The sequence below is a fragment of the Patagioenas fasciata genome, chromosome 3 (assembly GCF_037038585.1).
Source record: "Patagioenas fasciata isolate bPatFas1 chromosome 3, bPatFas1.hap1, whole genome shotgun sequence".
In the NCBI taxonomy this organism is placed as follows: Eukaryota; Metazoa; Chordata; class Aves; order Columbiformes; family Columbidae; genus Patagioenas; species Patagioenas fasciata.
In genome coordinates, this window is record NC_092522.1 from 118784022 (window position 1) to 118790865 (window position 6844).

The following is a 6844-nucleotide window of genomic DNA, read 5'->3' on the forward strand; positions in this document are numbered from 1 at the left end:
GAGATTTCCTTTGGGGGGAAGGTGCAGACGAAGAAAAAATATAAAACTCAGCTCTTTTAGCAGAAGAATTGTTTTCATTCCTTCTCATTTCTGTTCCAAGTATTTCAGTGCATCTGAATGGTTAATGAGTTTGCTGGAAAGGTATGTTGGAAAGGGAGGGGGAAATGTGCCCACAGTGGTTTGCTGAGGCAGCGTTGTTCGGTTCTATCACATCCAAGTTTGTCAGAGTTTCCTTGTACCATGAGTTTCAGTCCCAGCAATTACTCTCGGCAAAATCTCAGTAGTGGCAACTCAAAAATTTTTGTGCTGGGTTTTTGATGGCAGGCAGCCTTACCTGTGGACAGAACTCTGTATCTTTACAGTTAATTTCTTAAATTCCATCCATGATTCTGGTACTCAAGCCCAAGTCCTGTGCTATGGTGAGAGATAACTAGATATGCAAAGCCACAAGCTAGAGTCAAGGTTTGGAGAAGGGTCTTTTCTTTTTCTGAAAATCCTCAACCCCCAAAAAACTGCATTTGCTTGCTCTTCCCCTCAAGAAAAGCCCCCTATTTTGTTTCTCCCTGTTAATGCGTCCATGTTACTGACCAAGGGGGCTGAGCTGTGGCCTAATCAGTCCTGCACCCAGCATCTCTAGAGCAGCTGGCTGAGGTGGGAAGGAGGGGAATGGAATGGATGGTTGAGATTCCAGAGGGGAAAGGGAGGCGTGAGGCAAAAGACCCCAAGGAACTGCATGATTGTTTCAGGCTCATTAATACTGGTAAACAAAACTGTGCCAAAGCCTCTAATTCAATCATCTGCACTGTTAAATTGTGACAATGGCCCCTGGCATGGGCTACCCTGTGCCAGCTCTTCAGACACCGTGCAGAGCTCTGCAATGTAAGTGGGTTTGCTGGAAAGAAAGTACAGAGAGGGGGAAGAGGCCAACAGCAGGAGCAGAGAATGTGCCAGGTTGTGACAGCGATGGATCCCGACTCGAGTGGGGACTTAGGAAAAAGAGATCTGCATGGCAGAATGGAGGAAAGGATGACAGTGGGGAAGGTGAGGCTCATGGCAACCTTTTTGTTAGTTGCCGGGAGGTGTGTATCAAAGAGTGGGGCCAAATGGCACTGCCTTGCTTGTGCAGCAACTTTTACTAAAGATAAACACTGAAGTGATGAAAAGCACCTTCCTTCATTTTTTTGTTCCTCTGGTGGTGTGACTTTTTTAGACAACTATAGAGAAGGGTGACCCATCTTTGCTTGACAAGTCCCAAATTTGTCACTCCCAAGGAGGATCAAGTAATGCCTGTAGGTGAAGCTCACCTTTTGGCTGAGCTCAACAGCGTCATCATCTGTATAGACCAGGGGCATCAATTGAAATGACAGTATAATTGCACTCAATATATACATATGTTGAAGCCCCAGGATGAGACAAGGGTGGGAGTTCCCAGTGGTTCAGTTTCCCATTGAGGATGCTGGTAAACCAGGAGTTTGTTTGCTGTCTGAAGAAAAGTAATGTTTATAACTTTTTGTTGTGTTTTGTGCTGTCATTCTTGTCAAACAAAACCGACCAAACAAAAAGACAAACCAAAACAAAACCAAAAAACACCTCTCTTGAAGTGAGATATTTGCAAGGATTGCTTCTATAACATTATATTGAGCGAACTTCAGATTGGAAAAGAAAACATTTAAGTAACCCTTCTATGGAAACTTCACTCAGGAATCTCAGATTGAAGTGAAAATATCATTAGACAGCAGCTTGCAATGCCTGGGAACTGCTGCTGGTAAATATTAAGCAACAATTTTGCAGTTTGGTGAACTAAAAGACAGGAAACCTGTCTTACCTAAGTAATACCGGGTTACGTCCTGCAAAGTGCCACGTGCCTTTAGTCTCTTGAATGACAGTGTCACCTAATGACACCTCACTCTGTCCATGATGTGTCCAGGGTCCCACAGAACTCAGGTCCTCACAGGGCAAAGTTTTCTACTGAACCTGGTTTAACCATCAGAGTAGATCCATTGAAGACCCCAAGGCTGTTAATTCTATCGGGTAGTAAGTAACTGTGGCCCATGTTTTACCAGCAACCCTTGCTGCTAGCACAGCAAATGCAAACAATAGATCAATAACTGAGCAATTATAAATGAACAATTGTGCAATGGTTTCCCAGAATTACGAATGCCAGATTTGCAAGTCAGCCTTTCAAAGTCAGGTAACTTAGGTTAAAAACAAAACAAAACAAACAAACAAAAAGCAAAGGGCACAAACCAGGCATAATAGCCATAAAATGCTTGCAAGTGAAATGCTACAAAGAATACACAGGCAACCCTAATTCTGGCAACTCCTAACTTTGGAACATTTCAGACTGAAATTTCCAAAGTGTTCATTTAAAGTATACTTTTTTGGTCAAAAATATGTAGTTTCTTCTTACTTTTCAAAGGACTAATTTTAATGGAAATTTTGTGATGTTCCTCTGCACTTGTCTTCTTTCCTGCAGAGATGGCAGGATGCTGCCGTCTCAATGACAGGAATAACCCCGGACTTGTACAAATGTTTAGGTCCATAATTTCTATTCCAGTGCAGAGCCTCCGTGACTTTCAGTAGGTGATAAAAGCCTATATAATAGTGAAATGTTTAATATTTTTCTAAATTTGGACTGAATGACCTACACATTAATTATTGGCTGTAGTCCTGCTGAGAGGTAATGGTCTGCTGGGATAAAAAGTATCTCTGATGTGCTGGGGAAAGAGTTTAAACTCAGACTGGCTTTTCTGTTCTTTATCCTTGAAGGTGAGAAACTTCAGCCTTAAGTTAGGAATCAGGACAGTGGTGGAAAATCCTGCTTGCTCTCAGTCTCTCTAGACAAGTCTTCTCAGACAGCTGTCTCAGGAAAACCAGTTTCCCCAGTATAGTGTCTACCACTGCATTTTTGGAGTCAGTGAGGAGCATCTATCTCTTCAGAAAGGTTGTGTGCTAACAATGCTCTGCCTGCTAGAATCTCCTGCAAACAAGAGCAAAAGGTGCTTATTTTCAGTTGTTCATACCCCAGACAATCAGCTAAAAGTGGTAAGTTAGAGAAGAGATGCTGCTTTAGTTTCAGGCTTCCTTCTTTAGGAACTGAACTGGACCTAGATGTTTTGTTTGTCTCCTTTTTTTTGAGTTGGGTTTTAGTAACCACTATGTCAAATGAGAATATGGGACAGTTCTGCCTTGCATTTCTCTTCTGGGACAAATGCAAACTGCAGTTTCTTCTGCAAGTTTGACACCAGCAGAGCTATCACCACTGGATGTGTTTCAGAGAAGAGATAGAGTCAAATTATTGAGCTTCAGGTTTGTTCTAGATGTTGGAAATGGACCTGGTTAGATCTTCACATCTGCCTTTTGCGTTTGGATTCACAATGCAGTTTCAAAGTGATGTTATGTACGTGACATAATTATGGTTTCCCATGACTAATCATCACTAATTAATATAACCAGAAGGTTAACTACATAATTGAGATATTATTGCTCCCATGATTTGCTTTTTAATACACAGGAAACAGACTGATATCATCAGAGAGATAATGATTTAACTTAGCTGAGTATCTGTATATTTTTAAATGCAGGTGTATTCATTATGTCATTTTACACCTTAATTATTCTGGGCAGTCCATGAAGTACCTCATTATATGTATTAATAGAAATCTTAGTTTAAAAATATAACTACAGTGTAATAAGAGTGTAATTATGCTTTTTGTATTATGAAGTGCATGTGCTTTTTAAAAGGCTGGATTTGTAGTGTTTGGATGTAAGGAATATTTCCCACCCTTTTTAAGTTCAGACTATTAAGACCATAAGATTGTGGGAACAGCTATTTCTCATTGAGTCTTTAGAGAACACTAGGCTCAATGGATGTCCTACAACACATTGCACTACTATCACTACTACTACCAATAACAATACTATTAGTAGAGGTGCAGTAAAGCGATACAAAAACTTTAAGAAGCAATAAACTACCTCTTTCCAGAAGTAACCCCATGCTCGATGCAAGAGCGCAAGATGGATGGCAAAGACTGTACTTACAGTGCAGAATTTTTCTGTTAAAATTCCCAGTTATCCCTTCCCCTGAACTATTCAGACGGAAGGAGGAATCAAGGCAAAAGAAGACAAGACTCCAGGCAGTTATTAACATTTCAGACAGAAGCCATTTAACCGCTTTGGATGGTAGTTAAAATAATGGTTGGTCATCACCTTTAAGTAAATTTGAAATGTCACAGTATTACCATTAGTGGTAGAGTTGCGGAAAGTTACAGAAAAAAATCCTAGTGCAGAGGAGGAAAAAAATTTTTTGAACCTCAGAATACGAATGAAAATGCTAAAGTGCGTACAATTGCTGGTTTACTTATACATTAAGTATTACAATGTTTCTAGCCTTTGCTTCATGCAATGGACTTTCTGATTCCAACTGCAACTTAGAAATATTTCAGGAGTGACTCTGACTTTGGTTTCATCCTTTTGATGCAGCAGTAAAGCAAGTCCCATATGAATTTCATGTTATATGATCATCTCCTATCTTTATGAGGAACAAGAAACTGACCCCTTGGACCAAAGAGACCTATTGACATAAAGCCCTGTCACTCCATCCCTTAGAAATACAGAGAATCTGTCATTTTATATGTTATAGCAGTTCATGTCCCCACCCACGCAGCAGATCATTAAGGATTTGGAAAAACCTTGTCCTTAACTAGAAAATATCTATTCTTGAATTTTACAATAGGAAATGGGAATAACGAACAAACAAACAAGCAGTCAAACAATCACACTACATGTGGCAGCAGGAAAAAAAAAATGGAAAGGTATAAAAATGTTTAAAATTGCCTATTTGGATAGGTAGATAACATAGATAATTTATATGAATGGCTTCAGACATACTCCATATTTGTAAGGTTGATTTCCCCATAACTTGGTATACTTCCTACCAAGCCTGTTCCCAGTTGCAGAAAGATCGGGGGGTTTTGTTGTTGTTTGTTTGTTTTTGTTTGTTTTTGTTTGTTTGTTTGTTTGGGGTTTTGTTTGTTGGTTTGTTTTTTTGTTTGTGGTGTTGATGTTGTTATTGCTGTTGTTGTTTTGGGTTTTTTTTTCATCTCCTTAGGAAGGGACAACCCTCCCCCCCAAACAGCCTTTCCTGGATTTTGAGTAGAAAACCCAAGTCTGTTTGGGATGCTCTGCTATACCTGCACCATACAGTGTGGCCCTGCAGCTGTGTCCTGGAGCTATCATGGTTAGGGAGAGGTGACAGAACTGAGGTGATCCCTCATACCCTGAAACAGAGGCAAGATGAGAATATCTCCACAAGGGTCCTTTGGGCCTTCCCACACCTGGCAGAAAGGGGTACAGTAACAGCACAGCCAGCCTCAGCCCTAAAAACAGGGTTTGTAGCACCTAATTTCAGCTGTGTGAAATGTTCCTCCCTTAACTGAAGTGACGGAATTTCAGTTTGCTTTGTAGTCAGTAGAAACAAACAGGCAGCTCCAAAGTCATTTGGACCACCACTTAGTACATATTTGGGATGAACTGTGCTAATTTCTGGAACATCCTATCCATCTCTGAAAAAGCTATGGTGACTGCTTAGGCTTTAACACCTAGGATTATATACATAAGATCTCAGATAATATATACTCATGTATGCATATGCAGACATATGCCTAAACTGACTTGAATCCCTTACACATTGAATTCTACCTCTTCCTGTACAGACTTAGCAGAAGGTCTTTTATCAACTCAAATGTCATCATCCCGTAAGGCAATTGCTCCATCCCAGGAGATGGGTCTGCAGGTCTGCTGGTCAGTGATTCTGAGGCTTAGCTCAGATCAAAGCATTTACCTTTGGACCATTGTTCAAACACAGACCGTCAATACCAGATCCTCCATAAAGACAGACCAAATACAAAAGATATTGGCTGCATGATTTGTTGCATGAGAACATTCAGCTAAATTCTTCCTTCTTCTGACTCTAGCGGGAACTCAATCCATTTGTCCAAAGTGAAGTCTCCAAATACAATTGTCTATTATTATTATTATTATTATTATTATTATTATTATTATTATTATTATTATTATTATTATACCAGCTTCCTCAGCTCTCTATCTGCAGCTAACAGACTTGTACCTGTGAGCTGAGCTGCTTCTAATTTGCTGCAAGCATTTCTACAGTCCTTTGGAAAAAAGGGGTTTCATAGGAGGAAGGAACGGGTTTTGAGCTAAAAAGTCAAAGGCTAGAAGGAATGGTTTTCTTTTGCACTTAAAAGTGTCTGTTTAGTACTCTGAATCAATACACAAATTCTGTTCACATAGTAAAGGATGTTTCTTTTTTAGATGCCTCATACATTTCTCTGAACTCCTCTTGCTTTCATTTTTCTACCCATTCATGGCACTGCTCATTCCAATGACTGGGTTATTTAAGATTCTTTATTGGATGCACCTTTTCTTCGTGTTGATCTAATTTAGCAGGAGTTTCATTCCTTGTACTTAGTATGTATCAATGCACATCACATTTACGTTTGGCTCATTTGGGCTGGAAAGGAGCTGCATCATGGCAGAAATGATTTAGCTCCATATACATCATCCCTAATAGGGCAATGTCAAATCCAGCCTTGAATAGCACCATTGCTAGCGATTCCATAACCTCCCTCGACAGCTTGTTCCAGTGCTTAAACAGCCATGCATTTATAAAGATATTTCTTAATATTTTCACTGCTGCAACTTATGCCTATAACTTCAGATTCTGTCTGGCCTGACTGTGGAGTGTAATGATTCACAGTAGCTGCATATTCGCAAATACTTTTAGGATATTTTTATGCAGGGCTGTGCATACTTTGGCTTTCCT